We start from the raw sequence: 20,543 nt of genomic DNA, 5'->3' as shown, positions 1-20,543 counted from the left end.
GTTCAACTTCTAATTGCATTAGAAGTTGAGTTGGGCTTTGATTGGTTATGCAGTGACTCTGTATTAGAGTGAGGAGAACTGATATTGTCACACTTTGAAGCTTCCCTTTCCAAAACATGTATTGCTACATTTATTCCAATTTTTAAATTTCCCTTTATTAACAACATTTTGTATTTTTTTCCACAAAGGTCTCACATATTTGAAGTTGATCTTTTTTCTTAATTTTTTTTCTGGTTGAGACTGCAAATGTGTTTACTTTTTTTTTGGTTATTCAAGTGTAGTTAATGTACAGTGTTATATTAGTTTCAGATGTACAGCAATATAATGATTCAATAATTCTTTTTTAAAATTTTTAAATTTTTTTAAGGTTTTATTTATTTGAGAGAAAGACACAGAGAGAGAGAGAGCACACAGACAGGGGGAGGGGCAGATCCCAATGCGGGGCTTGATCCCAGGACCCTGGGATCATGACCTGAACCGAAAGCAAATGCTTAACCGACTGAGCAACCCAGGTACCTCAATGATTCAATAATTCTATATACTCAGTAGTCATCAAGATGAGTGTCCTCTTAATCTGCTTTATTTCATCCGTTCCCCCACCTACCTCCCCTCTGGCAACAACCCATTTATTCTTTGTTTTTAAGAGTCTGTTTTTTTGTTTGTCTTTTTAAAAAAAATTTCTTTGTTCCTTTGTTTTGTTTCTTAAGTTACACACGAGTGAAATCATATGGTATTTGTCTTTCTCTGACTGACTTATTTTACTTAGCATTGTACCCTTGAGGTCCATCCATGTTGTTGCAAATGACAAGATTTCTTTCTTTTTTATGGCTGAGTAATATTCCATTGTATATATTTACTATGTCTTCTTTATCCGTTCATTTATGGATGGACACTTGGGTTGATTCCATATCTTGGCTATTGTAAATAATGCTAAACAGGGGTGCATGTATCTTTTTGAATTAATGTTTTCATTTTCTTTGGGTAAATATCCAGTAGTGGAATTACTGCTTCATATGGTAATTCTATTTTTAACTTTTTGAGGGACCTCCATACTGTTGCCCATGGTGGCTGCACCAATTTGCATTCCCACTAACACAGCACATGAAGATTCTTTTTTCTCCATATCCTCTCCAACACTTGTTATTTCTTGATGGATTTTATCCATCTGACTGGTGTAAAGTAATATCTTATTGTGGTTTTGATTTACATTTCCCCGATGATTAGTGATGTTGAACATCTTTTCATGTGTCTGTTGGCCATCTGTATGTCTTTGGAAAAATGTCTAGTCAGATCCTCTGCCTATTTTTTAATTGGAATATTTGTGGTCTTTTGGTGTTGAGTTGTATAAGTTCTTTATCTATTTTGGACATTGACCCCTTATCAGATGTATCATTTGTAAATATCTTTTCTCATTCAATAGGTTGGCTTACTGTTTTGTTCATGGTTTCCTTTGTTATGCAAAAGCTTTTTATTTTGGTGTAGTCCCAATAATTTAAAATGCTTTTGTTTCCCTTGCCATAGGACACATAGCTGGAAAAATGTTCCTAAAGCTGATGTCAAAGAAATTATTGCCTGTGTTTTCTTTTAGGAATTTTATGGTTTCAAGTCTCACATTTAGGTCTTTAATCCATTTTGAGTTTATTTTTGTGTATGTTATTAGAAAGTGGTCCAATTTTATTCTTTTTGGATGTAGCTGTCCAGTTTTCCCAACACCCACATTTGTTGAAGAGACTTTTTCCCATTATATAGTCTTGACTTTTTTGTCATAGTTTAATTGGCCTTCATAAAAGTGTGGGTTTACTTTGGGACCCTCTTCTGTTCCATTGAGCTTTGTGTCAATTTTTTTTTGTCAGTACCATACTGTTCCTGATTACTACAGCTTTTTAGGATATCTTGAAATCTGGGATTATGATACCTCAAGCTCTTTTTCAGTATTGATTCAGGATCTTCTGTGGTTCTATACAAATTTTAGGATTATTTGTTCTAGTTCTATGAAAAATGTTGTTGGCGTTTTGATAATGATTGCATTGAATCTGTAGGTTGCTTTGGGTTGTATGGACATTTTTAACAATATTGGTTTTTCCAATCCATGAACATGGAGTATCTTTCCACTTGTTTGTGTCATCTTCAGTTCCTTTCATTAATGTTTTCTAGTTTTTGGAGTACAGATCTTCCACCTCCTTGGTTAAGTTTATTCATAGATGTTTTATTCTATTGGGTGCAATTGTAAATAGATTATTTTCTTAATTTCTCTTTCTGCTACTCAGTATTGTATAGAAGTGCAACAGATATATGTATATTAATTTTGTATCTTGAAACTTTATTGAATTCATTTATCGGTTCTAATAGTTTTTTGGTGGAGTCTTTATGATTTTTTATATATAGTATCATTTTATCTGCAAATAGTGAAACTTTTACTTCTTCCTTACCAATTTATATTCATGTATTTATATTATATATTTCTTAATATTCTTAAAATCTATTTTGGTAATGTGAATTAGATTTTTCCCCTTCATTACATTTTAAATTGGTTGTTCCTGATTGTTTAGATTTATTTTTTCTAAATATGCCTGATTCCAAGTTTTTATTGTTGTTGTTGTGGCTTTATCACATATCTGAATTTTAGTTGAAGGTTCTTTTTTGGAGTTTTCCCAAACTTTTTTGCTGAGAGGCTTCTGCACATACTATTTGTTTTTTTTCATGTAACATTTTCTACCATTTTCTCCCCTTCTGACCTCTTTACCTCCCACTTCCCATTCTTTTTACCTGGCTGATAATTTTATATTCTTTCTATCTCAGCTTATGTGATACTCCCTGGGAAAATTTCTTGATACTTTTCATATTTTCAGAGTTGGAAGATAGGTACCCTTCCCAAATCTCACCATAGCAACCAATACTTGATTCTTTATAGTCTGGATCATATTGTCATTTGTGATACCACGTTCCCCTTAATTACAGTGTAATTTCTTTAAGGTCAGAGGGTGCTTAGATACCATTCTATCCCTGATACTAAGTATAATGACAGGCACATGGGCTTTAAATTATGTACGTGTTGATTAACAAGCTAATGAATGAGTTAAACTATGGATATGTTAATTAATAAATCAATGAATTAATTAATAAATAAGCGAGTTGATTAATGAGTACACTACCGAATGGAAATAAATCAACTAAGTTCAAGTTTGTCGGACAGTACTCCTGTGTTCTGCTCATTATACCTAGCTGATCCACTTCTTTCCCAACTAGTGTAACTGCCTATGTCCACTTATCCGACTCTTCATATTGATTTATTGCAGAATTTTTAAATTTATATCTATGTCTATGTAAAGAGTCACTGTCCAAAAAACATAAAAGTGGTAAAATTCCCTTAGACCGTTGTTATTGTATACAATATATGTACATACTGATGTTGGATAAAGATTCTGGAATATATCATGTAATGTCAAGGCCTGAGTTTTCTTTCCCTTTCTCCCACCAAACCCTGGAAATATTTCCTTTATTACAGACATGTTGAAAATAAACTATTTTTCAAAATCAGTAAGAGAAAATATGTTATTGTTACTTAACTTGATAACCAGCCAAGGGACATTTCAACAAAACAAATTCTGGTATTTTCATTTGTTAATTAGAAAAAAAATTAAATGGTAAATAATGAAGTACATAATTATATTCTGATTTGTTAAAAATGAAATGATAAGATGTTTCATGATTCTGAAAATATTGAGTCATTTTAAAATCCTACTTGAGATATATAAGTGCCTTTACAGCTATTTTTTGTTAATAGAAACACATTACTGGAATTTGTCTTTTAGTAATTTCAGTCCTAATTTCTAGACTTAGTGTAATATTAACCATCTCTTCAGGACAAATAGATCAGCTAAGAATATAAGTGTAGCCCTTATTGGAATATTTTTGAAAATAAAAATTAGTGTTTATTTGATACTAGGGCAAATTAACCATGCTCAGTGATTTCATCAACCATATATGCATTTGTGTATGCAAATTCTTGAGTATGTTTTAGCATTAAACTATCCATTCTTGAGTTTTGGTCATGATGTACTGTAATGAAGAACTTTGGCTACATCTGTCTGGTCAGATGCCAGGATAGATTAAGACAAGAGAATTACTAGATAATGACCTGAACATCTGCAGGATAGTAAAGAGGAAGTCAGAAATGATTTTATGGTGAAGCTGCAATTATAATACATCGGGTCAATTAAAAAAAAGGAAAAACCGGGGCACCTGGGTGGCTCAGTCGTTAAGCGTCTGCCTTCAGCTCAGGTCATGATCTCAAGGTTCTGGGATCGAGCCCCGCATCAGGCTCCCTGCTCCATGGGGAGCCTGCTTCTCCCTCTCCCACTCCCCCTGCTTGTGTTCCCTCTCTTTGTGTCTCTCTCTGTCAAATAAATAAATAAAATCTTAAAAAAAAAAAGGAAAAACCACAAAATGAAACATGTTTTATTGTAGGTTTTATGGTAAAGCATCATATGTGATTGTCAGTTAAAATTACAATTTGTGTGTAACATGAAAACTCCTAGCACTCAGTAGTATTCAGTAAGTTTCTGTAAGTGGTCTAAGGGAAGAAGCTGGATCTGTTCAGGTGCCTGGTGCACTCCCAGAGAGCCCTACTTATCTAATCAAAGCTCACAGAAAGATAGGAAAGTTCCAGTGTGCTAGCATTTTCGTGGGATTTCCTCCACTATGTTGTTGCAAGTGCTAGAAGACTCAGAGTCCAGTCAAGTGTGTATGGGATTCATAAGTTAGTTTGGTAAGCATATCTATCCATGTGTTGAAAACATTCAATTTATAAGAGCATCAGGCTGAGGACTATTGGATGAATTAATTTATAATGGCATTAGTCTAAGACATTCTAAATTGACGTTTGCCTCTGTAAATCCCGGTTTATGGACCTTTCTTCTAAGTCACACCACCTGCTCTTCCATGGATAGCTTTACATTGAGTGTATTCAGTTATTTTGTAATTACAGTTAGGCAAGTTAACACTTCCTACTTGCTCAACATCTTCTCCGATGGCTCATTTTGCACACCTGTTCTCTGATTCATTGTGAGTTGATTTTACAGTTTACATCAGGAGGTGAAATCTGTTTTTTTGTCACTCTAAAGTCCCCAGTTCTTGTAACACCTATGTTGAACATCATTAGTTTTACATATTTCTGAGAAAAAATGAGCAATTATAAAGTTTGATTAACATTGATTATATCTTCTCAATACATTTATAGATATGAGCACATTTGCAAATTTATGTATTGGAAATAAGGATTCATTAATTTATTTGACAAATATGGAGTGCCTTCAGAGTGACAGACACTGTATTAAATGTTGGGGATAAGCTGACAGTGTGTAGTTTCTGCTGTCAAGTAGCTTATAATCTGGATTTAAAAATATGTTAAGTAACAAAGTAGCATCTTTTCTAAGAGATAAGCTTATATTATTATGAGAAGGCAGATGGAGACCTAACTCAGCCTGGACTAATAATAATAATAATATGATGATAATAATAATAATAAAGAAAAGAGTCATACTAGGAAGACAAATTAACAAGATATTTGGGGCAAAAATCATTCATTTTCGGCCATGTAAGTTTCAGATGCCTATGGGGCATCCACTAGGCATCTAGAATGTGTTTTTACAGCTCATGAGAGCATCCTGAGATAGAACGCTGTAATTATCTCAGTACAGAGGTTGAAGCGTGTGTGTGTGTGTGTGTGTGTGTGTGTGTGTGTGTGTGATATGTATAAGGACAAATGTAAGAAAGACCATGGATAGAATTCTGGGGAATGCCAGTATTTAAAGAATTTGATAGAGAAAGAGGAACCATATGGTGTGTTGAAGGAGAAGGAAAGAAGGCTGGGGTGTTTGATGTTATTGATGCTGATGAATATGACAACAAGAAGGGGAGGAATGGCCAAAAATCATCTAGTATAAAGAAGTTAAGTATTTCTTTGGAGATTTATATCCCCATGGGGGGGAAAATAGTGACATCATGGGTCTAGAAAGTTGGATATATTAGTCTCTTGAATGTAATAGAAAAGTGCATTTTGTCATCATGAAGCTACAGGATATCCCAGAGAATAATTTTATCCTATGAAATGCATGGATACAATGACCAAAAAACTGTTCTTCACACTAGGAGCTCCTTGGTGGCTGGGGATGTAAATCATTTATGTCTTTGTTTCTAGCACATACTGAAGTCCTGACACCTCCTTGGTACTCAATAAATGCTTTAGAATAGAACTGAATCAAACCACTTATTATTTCACACTCATTCCTTTTTAGCAATAGAAACTACACATTATAGTAGTGGTGTCTAGGATTGCCTGCTGGAGCTAACTGTTAAGCTTTGCCCTCCCCCCATAACGCAACATAAAATTGGGGGAAATCAGAATCCTTTAAGAAATTGGAGTCTGGCAAGAGAAAGAAGGAGATTGAATCATTCCTATGCTCATTTGTATTACAGGTTTTCTATTACAAATGTAGTTTTAAAATGGCACTGTGTGGGTCATGCTTTTCCATGTAGAAATATTTATTCAAGAGTAATTGTATATAGAGAGTTAAACTATTTTCCATTTTGGAAAAATGATGAAAGGCATTTTTCTGATATCTCATTAAATTGGCCTTTAATTTTATAATCATTTTCATCCAGAGTTCTGTAGGTAAGTTTGAGGACATGTATTAGACAGCCCATAAAATAGGTTTATAAAGAAATTCATAATCACATCCTGTTTTAATGCCTTTTGTTTGGTTTAACTTTAAAACTGATTGAAAGTTGCATTAAGGCCAGATTTTTTTTGCATGTGTTTGTCCTAAAATTATGCTCATGTGAAAAGTGGAGGCTGCTTTGCTGCAGAATTTGAAGTAAATTAATTTCAGTTTTTTCAGAGAGAGGTTTTGCATTAAAAAAAAAAAAGTATCTCTTTTCCTTTGCTCCTGAAGAAAAATGAACAGATGTAAATTTGTTATTTGTGTAGATCGATCCAATCAGTCCTCTGCAGATTTCCAATTACTATGACTTAAGAATTATTTCCTAGACACACCAGGAAATATAGTAATATTATCTTCTATTTAATTTATTTTTTCTCTTATACAAAACTTAACTGTGGTTTTGCCTATATGATGGAGAAGTTGCTTAAAGTATAATTGAAGTTTGAGGCCATCTGGATATTGAAATGTTAATGAATTTTTAAAATTAATATCTTGTCATCTGCTGTTTATTTTTTCTCTTATATGTTATTCATATAAGTGATATATTATTTCTGTGGCCAAATTTTATCTCCTATCACTCATTTCTTTCAATTCTTTGCTTCAAAGAATTCCGTGAGGCCTCCCAGCTGACTCTATTTATTTATTTAAATTTCATTTTATTATGTTATCACCATACAGTACATCATTAGTTTTTGATGTAGTGTTCCATGATCATTGTTTTCATATAACACCCAGTGCTCCATGCAATACCTGCCCTCCTTAATACCTATCACCAGGCTAACCCATCCTCCTACCCCCTCTCCCCTCTAAAACCCTCAGTTTGTTTCTTGGAGTCCATGGTCTCTCATGGTTCATCTCCCCCTCCGATATCCCCCCTTCATTTTTCCCTTCTTTCTCCTAATGTCCTCCATACTATTCCTTATGTTCCACAAATAAATAAAACCATATGATAATTGACTTTCTCTGCTTGACTTATTTCACATAGCATAATCTCCTCCAGTCCCACCCATGTTGATGTAAAAGTTGGATATTCATCCTTTCTGATGGCTGAGTAATATTCCATTGTATATGTGGACCACATCTTTATCCATTCATCTGTTGAAGGGCATCTTGGCTCTTTCCACAGTTTGGCTATTGCGAACATTGCTGCTATGAACACTGGGGTGCATATGGCCCTTCTTTTCACTACATCTGTGTCTTTGGGGTAAATACCCAGTAGTGCAATTGCTGGGTCATATGGTTGCTCTATTTTTAATTTTTTGAGGAACCTCCACACTGTTTTCCAAAGTGGCTGTATCAACTTGCACTCCCACCAACAGTGTAAGAAGGTTCCCCTTTCTCCACAACCTCTCCAACATTTGTTGTTTCTTTCCCTGTCCATTTTTGCCATTCTAACTGGTGTAAGGTAGTATCTCAGTGTGGTTTTGATTTGGATTTCCCTGATGGCTAATGATGATGAATGTTTTTTTTCATGTGTCTGTTAGCCATTTGTATGTCTTCTTTGGAGAAGTGTCTGTTCATTTCTTCTGCCCATTTTTTGACTTGATTGTTTTTTGGGTGTTGAGTTTGAGAAGTTCTTTATAGATCTTGGATATCAGCCTTTGTCTGTAGTGTCATTTGCAAATATCTTCTCCCATTCTGTGGGTTGCCTCTTGTTTTGTTGACTGTTTCCTTTGCTGTGCAGAAGCTTTTTATCTTGTTGAAGTCCAAAAAGTTCATTTTCGCTTTTGTTTCACTTGGCTTTGGAGATGTATCATGAAAGAAGTTGCTGTGGCCAATGTTGAAGAGGTTACTGCCTATGTTCTTCACTAGGATTTTGATGGATTCCCATCTCACATTGAGGTCTTTCATCCATTTTGAGTTTATCTTTGTGTATGGTGTTAGAGAATGGTCAAGTTTCATTCTCCTTCAATATATGGTGCCCGGGGCGCCTGGGTGGCTCAGTTGGTTAAACGACTGCCTTCGGCTCAGGTCATGATCCTGGAGTCCTGGGATCGAGTCCCGCATCGGGCTCCCTGCTCGGCCGGGGGTCTGCTTCGTCCTCTGACCCTATCCCCTCTCATGTGTTCTCTCTCTCTCATTCTCTCTCAAATAAATAAATAAAATCTTTAAAAAAAAAAAAAATATATGGTGCCCGATTTTCCCAGCACCATATATTGAAGAGACTGTCTTTTTTCCACTGCATATTTTTTCCTGCTTTGTCGAAGATTATTTGACCACAGAGTTGAGGGTCCATTTCTGGGCTCTCTATTCTGTTCCATTGGTCTATATATCTGTTTTTGTGCCAGTACCATGCTGTCATGGTGATCAGTGCTTTGTAATACAGCTTGAAATCAGGCAATGTGATGCCCCCAGCTTTGTTTCTCTTTTTCAACATTTCCTTGGCGATTCGGGGTCTTTTCTGATTCTGTACAAATTTTAGGATTGCTTGTTCCAGCACTTTGAAAAATGTCATTGAAATTTTGATCGGGATGGTGTTGAAGATATAGATTGCTCTGAGCAGCATAGATGTTTTAACAATATTTATTCTTCCGATCCGTGAGCATGGAATGTTTTTCCATCTTTTTGTGTCTTCTTCAATTTCTTTCATGAGTGTTCCGTAGTTCTAGAGTATAGATCCTTTACCTCTTTGGTTAGGTTTATTCTGAGGTATCTTATGGTTTTTGGTGCTATTGTAAATGGAATCAATTCTCTAATTTCTCTTTCTACAGTTGCATTGTTAGTGTATAAGAAAGCAACTGATTTCTGTGCATTGATTTTGTATCCTGCCACATTACTGAATTGCTGTGTGAGTTCCAGTAATTTGGGGGTGGAGTCTTTTGGATTTTCCACATAAAGTATCATGTCATCTGCGAAGAGAGAGAGTTTGACTTTTTCTTTGCCAATTTGAATACGTTTTATTTCTTTTTGTTGTCTGATTGCTGTTGCTAGGACTTCTAGTACTATGTTGAACAGTAGTGGTGAGCGTGGGCATCCTTGTCATGTTCCTGATCTTAGGGGAAAGGTTCTCAGCTTTTCCCCATTGAGGATGATATTCGCTGTGGGTTTTTCATAGATGGATTTTATGAACTTGAGGAATGTTCCCTCTATCCCTATACTCTGAAGAGTTTTAATCAGGAAAGGATGCTGTATTTTGTCAAATGCTTTTTCTGCATCAATGGAGAGGACCATATGGTTCTTCTCTCTCCTCTTATTAATGTGTTCTATCACATTGATTGATTTGCGAGTGTTGAACCACCCTTGCATCCTGGGGATAAATCCCACTTGGTCGTGGTGGCTGATCCTTTTAATGTATTGTTGGATCCTATTAGCTAGGATTTTGTTGAGAATTTTGGAATCCATATTCGTCAGGGATATCGGTCTGAAATTCTCCTTTTTGATGGGGTCTTTGCCTGGTTTGGGGATTAAGGTAATGCTGGCTTCATAGAATGAGTCTGGAAGCTTTCCTTCTGTTTCTATTTTTAAAACAGCTTCAGGAGAAGAGGTATTATTTCTTCTTTGAATGTTTGGTAGAATTCCCCAGGGAATCCATCAGGCCCTGGACTCTTGTTTTTTGGGAGGTTTTTGATCACTGCTTCAATCTCGTTACTGGTTAGTGGCCTTTTCTGGTTGTCAATTTCATCCTGTTTCAGTCTTGGTAGTTTATAGGTTTCCCGGAAGGCATCCATTTCTTCCAGGTGGTTTAATTTATTGGCATAGAGTTGTTGATAATAATTTCTAATAATTGTTTCTATTTCCTTGGTGTTAGTCGTGATATATCCCCTTTCTTTCATAATTTAAACTGTGGTCTCTCTACCACTCACACTTCTGTTCTTTCCTTGATTCCTTTTTTTGAAACATTATATTTGTCACCTTCTAGTGAACTCTATAATCTCCTGTTTAGTTATATAGAGTGATATTAAAATAAATAAAAATGTGTAGTTAATTTTGTATGTTACTAACATATACAGGCCATGGGAGGCAGGGCTTTTGTATACATCCTAAGTGCCTAGCATAGGGCTTAACTCACAGTCCAAGCTCAATGTGTATTCGCTGAATGTACATTTACACAATGTGCCCGTGATTTACGTACATACATTTTCCTTAAACTCCTCATATGTGAAGGGTGTGTTAAATAACAAATATTCAACCAAGTACATTTAAACAATCTTACTGGCTTTATTAAAAGATTCATGAATTGGGCAGCATCCCATCTAGCTAATAGACAGGGAGTCTGAGGAGATGCACAAAATGGAAGGCTTCACTGAAGGAGAGTGGAGCAAGAGAGTTATTAGCAAAAGAAAAGGATTGTTTTAGGCAACGTGGCTTTCCCTTGGGGGAAAAGGAAGGGCTTTTATCCTTCAGATTACCTCATTTTATGGGGGATGGAGAAAACCTCTGTGGCTGACTCATTGGTGCTGATTGAAAAACTTCTGAGTGTCTAGTTAAGACTGCATTTCTGGGGGAGGCTGAAACTGCAATTAGATGAGGTATCAAGCCCCAGTTTGGGAATTTGGTCTAAATGACACCATTTTGGGCCTATGGTTTTTTTCTTAACAGGAGCATCATGGATTATTTTGGAAACTTTCCTTCCCACTTTTTCTTTCTTCCTCTGTCCTTATTTACCTCTGTAGAATCGAAGAGCACCTATGGATGCCATCTAGATTGCTTTACCCCTCCATTGCTTTTAATTATAGTGCCCCCAAATTGACTTTACTCCCAAGGACTCCTAGTGTTGAAGATGACTGGATGGGGGTTGGCTGAAAGGCAAGGGGGGACGAGTGGTCCCATCTTACTGTTCTGATAATTAGGAGAACAGGGTGAGAAAATGCTCACTAGTCATCTAGAGAAGAAAAACCAGATCCAGCCTGGTCAGTATAATTACATCTTACTCAGAAAATGACAAGCAGGTACTTGCTTAGAGAACAGAAATTCCAGGTTAGGGGAATAATCTGTGCTTTTCTTGAATTCTGAATATAGACTATTTTTTAACACCATTTATATTTTATGAATAGCCTTTTGATGTTTTAATGACTGTGTGTGTGTGTGTGTGTATTTTCTGTAAATTTGCCTGTTTGAAGTAAAAATCTTAGGAAAAAATCTCTAAATCTTCAAAGACCAGATTCAGGGGTAGGTGCAAACCTGGGATGCAAAATGTATACTCAGTCTCCAGGAATTTGGGTTTGGAAAAGAGAATGCAACTTTAATCAAAAGCAACAACTGAGGGGCGCCTGGGTGGCTCAGTCAGTTAAGCGTTGAACTCTTGATCTCAGCTCAGGTCTTGATCTCAAGGTTGTGAGTTCAGGCCCTGCGTTAGGCTCCACGCTGGTTAGGGAGCCGACTTAAAAAAAATAAAATAAATAAAAAATAAGCACATATTCTCCTTAAAAAAAAAAAAAAAAAAAACAGCAACAACTGATACGAGGAAAAACAGGCAAGTTTTCTAGGCCCCATTCTGAAACAAAGTAATGGGAAGCATTCAGAGCTTGAGGGGCTGAGATACTATTCTCTGGGGCAAGGCCAGTACCTTTCTAAAGCAAGAGCGTGGAATGGATAGAAGGGGTCAGAAAATAAAAGCAAGTGCTGCTGAGGGTACTCACCAATTTTCTCTTCATTTATCACATGACTCCCAACCTGCCCATCACTCCACGGTCAGCCCTTTCCCTGCCCAGCCTTAGACACCAGCTTGTCTCCTGCTCTTACACTGGGACCTGAAATGATGACTGCCACCAGGAATAGATCCTGCCTCTCTCTGACCCCCGAATTGAGTGAAGAGACATCCCTTCTCGGCACCAAAATTAAATCTGCAAAGTCAGTTTTAGGATCATTGTTATAAGAGGTGCTTTCTTTCACAGTTTTTGAATACTTCAGGATAAGCCTGTGAGTGAGTTGTTTTTACATGGCAAATCTGTTCCAAGCAAAAAAAAAAAAAAAAGGTAAACTCAGACTTTCATTTTTGGAACTCATCTTGCTTGTTCTTAAGTTAGAAATTGCTTGTATGACCTAACACCTATTCCTGCTGGCCTGTGAGATACATGATACCTTTTCCCCTTTCATAATTTATTGTTTCAAGGGCAGACTTTTGTTAGAACACTGCTGTTAAGGGACAAAGAAAACACCCACTTTGTTGAATATTTATGTTTAAAGTGAGTACATTGCACTAAATCACTGTGTGCCCATGGGAACATCTCTAACCCAAATTATAACCATATCTATAGAAAGAATCCAGCACTGAAGCTTGCTTGCTTTTTTATTTTATTTTATTTTTTTTGGTAATATTTTTTTGAGTGTGTTGATGCCTGCAGAATTCACACATGTTCATTTTTCTTTCCCCAGCTGCTGGAACAAACTAGTTTCAGTTAGGTTTTCTTGCTATGGACTTCCATAGCACATCATACTATATCATAGTACCCTCTATATAACTGTATTACTGCTTTTTAATTAGCAATAATCACGCCTTGGATAAACCTCATTGGCTACGATACTGCCACTGCGCAGAGCTTTATTATTACTGCTTTTTAAATGATCTCTTTTCTACTAGTCATCAAATGTCTGTATAATGGCACTATGAAATATATTTTCAACAATGAATGAATGAATGAACGAATCAACAGTCTACTTACCTTGACTTTTAATGAGTAGCTCAGGCCTTGGCCTATGTGTACCATCCAACTGATAAATGTTTCTTTTTCAAGAAATTACATAATAACTAGTCATTCATGTTGGATAGCCCCTGTAAATAGTAAAGAATAAGTAGCAAATTTGTACATGGGTTTAAAGTTAAATCATTGGTAGTTAGTGTCTTTAATTTGTGTCAGGTGCATTTTAGTTCTTAATTTTGTTTGTTTTAAATCTCAAAATTCTCTTAGAGGATGAGATAGTATTTGAAAGGTATTTGACTACGATCCCGGAATATATATATATATATATACACCTACCAGAATAGTATTTCTTTTCTTGGGGAGGAATGGAATGGCTAAAAGGGAAATGTTTCCTTTTTAAAAAATTTAACTCTGTGCTCCCTCTGCACCATGGAGTCGGCCTCATGAAATAGTTAACAGCCTGAACTTTGGCATTAAGCAGACTTAGATTCAAATCTCCCATTTATTGGTCCCATGGCTGCCTTAGTCAAATTGGGTAATCCTTATTCTTCATCAGCAAAATGGGGTTGTGATATCTCCTAGTGCTGTAGCAAGGATTAAATAAAATGCCTGGAAACTTGATACAATTATATAATAATAAAAGCTAAAGAGTTTGTTAGCTGCTAATTTATTTTGTTTCTAACTGTTCTTGGCTATGCCTTTGTGGGTGTATACCTACATTCTAGGAAGAGGAGTGGATTCTCAATGTAAGAATAACGCAAGGAAACCCCTTTATAAGTTGTGTTAGGGATCTCCAGAGAAACAGGACCAATAGGATGTGTGTGTGTCAAAAGTAAAAAGATTTATTATAAGGTATTGACTCATGCCATCATGAAGGTTAAGAAGTCCGAGGACTGGCTCTCTGCAAGACAGAGAGCCAGGAAAAGCCGCGGTGTGTGTAGTTCAGAGGCTCAGCCTTTGTAAATACCGGTCTGAGTCTGAAGGCCTGAAAACTAGGAGGTCTGAGGGCAGAAGATCAATGCCTCAGGGGTTCAAAGCAAAGTTTCCTGTTCTCTTTTTCATTGTATTCAGGCCCTCAACAGTTCGGATGATGCCCGTCCCCACTGGGGAAGGTAATCTGCTCTACACAGTCTATGAATAAAATGTCGATCTCTTCCTGAACCATTCTCACAGACCTACTCAGAAATAGTGTTTAACCAGGTATCTGGGCATGCTATGTTCCAATAAAGCTGACACATAAAATTACCTGTTACGTAAAAGCGTATTTGTTCTTGGTAAAGTTGATTGACATTGGAAACTATAGTTTATCCACATATTAAGCAAATCCAAGATACATATATATTGGCATGAGCATATATAAATAGGGAAAGAGAGGAGAAAAATGTGTTAATACGGACAATGAAGAAGCACTGGGTATATGAACCAGACAGGGCAAGTATTAATGCTTATTATGAGAACAGGCTCTTCTTCCCAGTGGACCAATGTGCAGTAATGGGAAGACAGTGGGATTTGAAACCTAGCAGCTCTGAATTTGAGTCTCATCTTGAGACTTCCAGTTGTATTATCATGGGTACGTGGTTTAACTTCTCTCCCTGATGCTTTCACATCTCTCAGATGAAAAGAATTATATTGCTAATTTTAAGGATGAAAAGAAAGAACATGGAAAATATTATCATAAAGACATCTAGTATTTTCTTTCCGATTTCCTATTAAGCACCATTTTTTAACTAGGAATGTATATTCATACCTATTATTATTTTATGACATGTAGAGGAAAATACAGCCTTAATTATATATTCAGAAGACAGGTATAAAGCAAACTAGGCATATATTAATAGGCAATGTAGTTCTTTGAGTACCAGTTCCAACCATAAATGAGCTGCATGGATTTTTTTAAGTTGAGTAACCATTCTGATTTGGGGGCTCTTATTTGTAAAATGGGGACTATATATTTATTGATTTATTGCCAGAATTATGAAAGATAATAATCATGAAGCATCTTTTTCAGGACATCACAGATACAAATGGACTTTTTATGGATATAAAAGCTTATCTAGATGTCACAGTCCCAACTCTTACTCAGGAGAAGTACCTTTGTAGTGAATGCTCCATTTAATTGAGACCTCACGTATTTTTCAGACACAGTACTATATGAGAATATGTTTCTCTTTCTTTACACCATAAGCAAAAACTAATTTTAAAATTAAAAAAAAAAGCTACATCTTCATTTTTCCCCTAATATTTATTGATAAAGTTTTTGGTAATGCAATTGAAATATAACAACAACAAAAAAATCATTTTGATTGGATGCCTACTACTCCATATTTGGCAGGTTAGAATAAAAAAAATCTTTATGAAATAAGATGTCATTATTATACTTTATTTGTCAAAGTCTAAACAAAATTCAGTTTAGCACAACTAAACAGGTCTGTGTCAAAAGAAAGATAACAGAAAGGAGGCTTAACTGTATTTTCTGAAATCTACTTGACAGCTATGTGACATCCAATGAAACAGGGTTAGCTTTGGGGAACTATGGGACAGAACCAAATGTGCCCATCTGTCTAGTTCATGTCACGTGGCTATTGTCTTTTCCTGCATCTCTGTTTCGATTCTTTTTCATGCAGTTAAAGTCCAGAGCCAGGAAACGACTTGCTCATTACCCTTTAATGAGGAAGGAATTTAACCTTTTCAAGAAGGGACATCTTTTTTATTTTGCTCACAGTACATATGGTATATATAATCCTGTATAATAACTTAACAGTAGTTTAAAATAACTATCCAGTTAAGTTATGCTTTTTGTAGCATATATATTAAATATTCTCATACGTTGAGGTTATGTGCAACAATCAATGCCCACTTCCTTGTTAGTGCTTTTTACACCCAAAGTCATCTTTGTAAAAGATGTCATTGTTACCTCTTAAATTGAAATAGTTTAATTAAAAAAGGGAGGGGGGGCGCCTGGGTGGCTCAGTCATTAAGCGTCTGCCTTCGGCTCAGGTCATGATCCCAGGGTCCTGGGATCAAGCCCCGCGTTGGGCTCTCCGCTCTGCGGGAAGCCTGCTTCTCCCTCTCCCACTCCCCCTGCTTGTGTTCCCTCTCTCGCTGTGTCTCTCTCTGTCAAATAAATAAATAAAATCTTTAAAAAAAAAAAAAAAAAAGAAAAAAAAAGAAAAAGAAAAAAGGGAGGGGGGAGGAGAAAGTTGAGTTTGTGATTTGAGAAAAAAGATATGAGTAGAGAGAATTCTTTTGTTTGGTCCTCAAAATCAAAGTTTATTATCCTAGGGTGACCTGAAAGCCGTAGAAGTGCCACATGAGACCAGAAAATATAACTTTCATCCGTGATATCTCCTTTGGAGCTCCAGTTCAATCAGTTATATCTCACTGAATCCTTTTTTTTTTTTTTTTCTGAGATGAAAATCCTACCTATTTCATTTCACTTGACAATTCCTGTGAGTTTCCTTCTTTCCAGTTACTTGGGGATTGAGAGGATTAATTAAAATGCTTTTATAAAAAAAATGCTACTAATGTCATTACTCTTTTGGGTGAAGAGTGATAACTCTGACCACTTGGATGTCTAGGAGCTTAATTTAAGGGTTCCAATTTCATGCACCCATTGTGCTCTTAAGTTTTATAATTTTAATTAAATATATTAACTGCTATTTTTATACATGGCAATCGCCTAGTCTGGTTATCACTCAAAACCAGACAGCTCATTTTTTTTTTTTATTCATTCAAATATAATTAGAAGTTTTCCTTAAAATTAACTCTAGCAAAGCAATACTTGATATTATGTATTTTATGGCCTTAAATGGTTTAAAAAAAGAAAATAAATAAATACAAAACGAAGTGATGCCTATGGCATTTTATCAGTTGGGAAAGTGTTTGGTGTGCAAGTGATAAGAAACCCAAAAGAACATTAGCTTAAACTAGTTAAAATTGTATTCTCCATCTTACAAAAAAGAAGTCCAGAGGTGTGTAGCCCCAGGGGTCATAGGAGAGTTTCATGAAGGGCTATTTACTCGCCACAATCCTCAGAACAGGACTTGTACCTTACAGTGAGCAGGAGGGAAGAAGGCTAAGGGAGAACATGGTCTCTCTTCTTTTAGGACCTTTCCTAAGAGGTACACAGACCACTGTGCTTTCATCTCATTGGACAGAGCTTACTCACATTACCAAGCCTGGCTTTCTGATTGGTCATGGTTCTTTTTATGTGTTCAGTGGTTAGTATGAATTAGATACTTAATTCCCGAGCTCTGTGTCAGTCTAAAACCTTGGAATTACTGCAATTTATTCAAGTAGTAGTAACTTACTCATTTTATTAACCAGGTTTATTTTTTCAAGCTATCATTTCTATTGACTGTTTTCATAAAGGCAAAAGTGAAATGGAATTTTCTAAAAATTAAAAAGAACAAGCATGCCTGTCTCACTTTTGTCAGTGCATGTGAGAAAATTGTCAGTGGCTCTTTATAATAACATTACCCTCTATATAGATTCCATTTACTGCTGGTATAGTCACTTGAGATTTCTGCTTGATACCTATTTTATCAAGCAAGATGCAAAAGCATTTGTGTGTATGAGTACGACATGTTCTTGTCACTTCTGTTTGATAATAGAGATGTAAGATTTATTTTTCCAAGTGTCCTATTATAAACATAGCCTAAAACTAAGCATAAGTCTTGAAAAAAAAAAAAAACCAATAAATGCAACTGTAATGCCATTTCACAGTTAAATTATATAAAATGTCATTACTAGAGTCATTAGCTAAATTAGCAAATTTGATTAGAAAATTTGGGTTAATGCAAAGTTCAAATATGTCTCCAAACCAATGCTAATTAATTTCAGTTGGGAAATTTCAAATGCATAAATACCTTAGGATAAAATTGAACATCTAAAATTTATAATATTTTATCTCTGAGGAAAAGCATCTTAATTTTGAAGTACCTACATGTGTTAAAGGACAATCAAAATTCAGAAAAACATCTCAATTTAAGATGAACATATTTTTGTTACTATAGTAGTCCCAGCGGAGTACTTATCTATGAGGGATATGTTCCAAAACCCCCCAGTGGATGCCTGAAGTTGTGGGGAGTACCAGACCCTATATAGACTATATATTTTTTTCTTGTACTTTCATCCCTACGATAAAGTTTAATTTATAAATTAGGCACAGTAAGAGATTAACAACAACAGTAATAAAATAGAGCAGTTATAACAGTATACCATAATAAAAGTTATGTGAATGGGATCTCTCTTTTTCTCTCACAATATCTTATTGTACTGTACTCACTCTTCTTGTGATGGTGTGAGATGATAAAATGGCTACCTGATGAGATGAGGGGAATGATACAGGCCTTGTAAAGTAGTGTTGGGCTACTGTGGACCGTCTCAAGATTCTTCAGAAGGAAGATTGTCTTTCAACCATGATTGACCACGGATGACTGAAACTGTGGAGAACAAAACCATGGATAAGGAGGGACTACTGTACTCAGGCCGTAGGGCTTACAAATTATTTTGTGAACCATTATTTTGTAAACATTAAGTTATCTGATTTATTTGGATTGCTAAGTATGTTTGCCCAGGGAATAGCCAAACTTTTTAAAATTTAAATGCAATTAATTAACATACAGCGTATTATTAATTTCAGAGGTAGAGGTCAGTGATTCATCAGTCTTATATAACACACCCTCCTAATGTCTATCATCCAGTTACCTCATCCCTCCCACTCCCCTCCACTCCAGCGACCCTCAGTTTGTTTCCTGAGATTAAGAGTCTCTTATGGTTTGTCTCTCTCTCTGGTTTCATCTTGTTTTATTTTTCCCTCCCTTCCCCTATGATCCTCTGTTTTGTTTCTTAAATTCCACATGAGTGAGATCATATGATTGTCTTTCTCTGATTGAACTTATTTGGTTTAACGGAATACCCTATAGTTCCATCCACGTTGTTGCAAATGGCAAGATTTCATTTTTTGATGGCTGTGTAATATTCCATTTTATATATACCACATCTTCTTTATCCATTCATCTGTTGACAGACATCTGGGCTCTTTCCATAGTTTGACTATTGTGGACATTGCTGGGAGTAGCCAAATTATTTATTACTGAAATATTCTCTTAATAATATAGTCTTAACTTTAAGTTTTTTCAGCTTTCCATTTTCTTTTTTTTTTTTTCCTGTGTAGATTGTCATTTAATTTCTACAAAGCCTGTCATTATGTCTATTGGCTGATTGAAATGATGTCTTTGAGTTTTTATATGCATGAATTGATCTGTCTGGAACGTCATTCCCTGCATCCTTGACTTCTCTAGGAACCTCACCTGACTTTGTCAGCTTGGGAAGGTGTACGTTTCATGTGTTCCCAAAAACACTTTATGCTTTATATGCACTGTGTTGTGACTGTTTGCCTGTCTAGGTCCACTGTGAGACAGTTCATCCAAAAACTATTTATTCATTTTTTTATAATCTTATTGTCAATGTTTAATATGTTGTAGGAGTGCCACAAGTTATGCTTTAATGAAATAAAAAAAAAGGGAGAAAGTTACTATCTTTTAGTATTTCCCTAGTTTTAAAGGTCCATGACTCTATGTAAACTGCATCCTGTTTCACTCATGTTCTGTGTAAACATCAGCTTATATAGCATCCTGTAAATTTTTGAAAAGTATACCTTTCTTCTACTGATGTGCTTTATTAATACCAACTTTTGGGGATGCCTGGGTGGCTCAGTTGGTTAAGCATCTGCCTTCAGTTCAGGTCATGATCCAAGGGTCCTGGGATCGAGTCCCGCATCAGGCTCCCTGCTCAGTGGGGAGCCTGCTTCTCCCTCTCCCTCTGCCTGCCGCTCTGCCTACTTGTGCTCTTTCTCTCTCTCCCTGTCTCTCTCTCACAAATAAATAAATAAAATAAATAAATAAAATCTGACAAATAAATAGAGGAACATATTTCACAAATAAATAAATAAATAAATAAAATCTTTAAAAAAAAATACCAGCTTTTGAATACTCAGATTTCAACCATTTTGAAAGACCTTGTTAGAACCTGAGGCAAAAGATAGCTTTGCTTGAAAATCTGTATGCTTCTACAGTTCTATATAGAGGGTAATCTTATTACAAAGAGCCACTGACAATTTGCTCAGATGTACTGCTAAAAGTGGGACTGGCATGCTTTTTCTTTGTAATTTTTAGAAAATTCCATTTCTTAAAAAAGAAAATTCCATTTCTCTTTTGCCTTTTTTTAATGAAAAAAG

General features: G+C 35.7%; 1 protein-coding gene and 1 pseudogene across 1 annotated transcript in view; one reads left to right on the top strand and one right to left on the bottom strand.

The window, feature by feature from the left end:
- Positions 1–20,543, top strand: part of TMTC2 (transmembrane O-mannosyltransferase targeting cadherins 2) — a 392,011-nt gene that overhangs the window by 220,644 nt on the left and 150,824 nt on the right. The gene's annotated exons all lie outside the window — the stretch shown is intronic.
- On the bottom strand, positions 13,076–13,203 carry LOC123324916 (annotated as a pseudogene).

Source organism: Neomonachus schauinslandi, chromosome 5 (genome assembly GCF_002201575.2).
Source record: "Neomonachus schauinslandi chromosome 5, ASM220157v2, whole genome shotgun sequence".
Lineage (NCBI taxonomy): Eukaryota > Metazoa > Chordata > Mammalia > Carnivora > Phocidae > Neomonachus > Neomonachus schauinslandi.
This window is presented reverse-complemented; position numbering and strand designations above follow the sequence as displayed.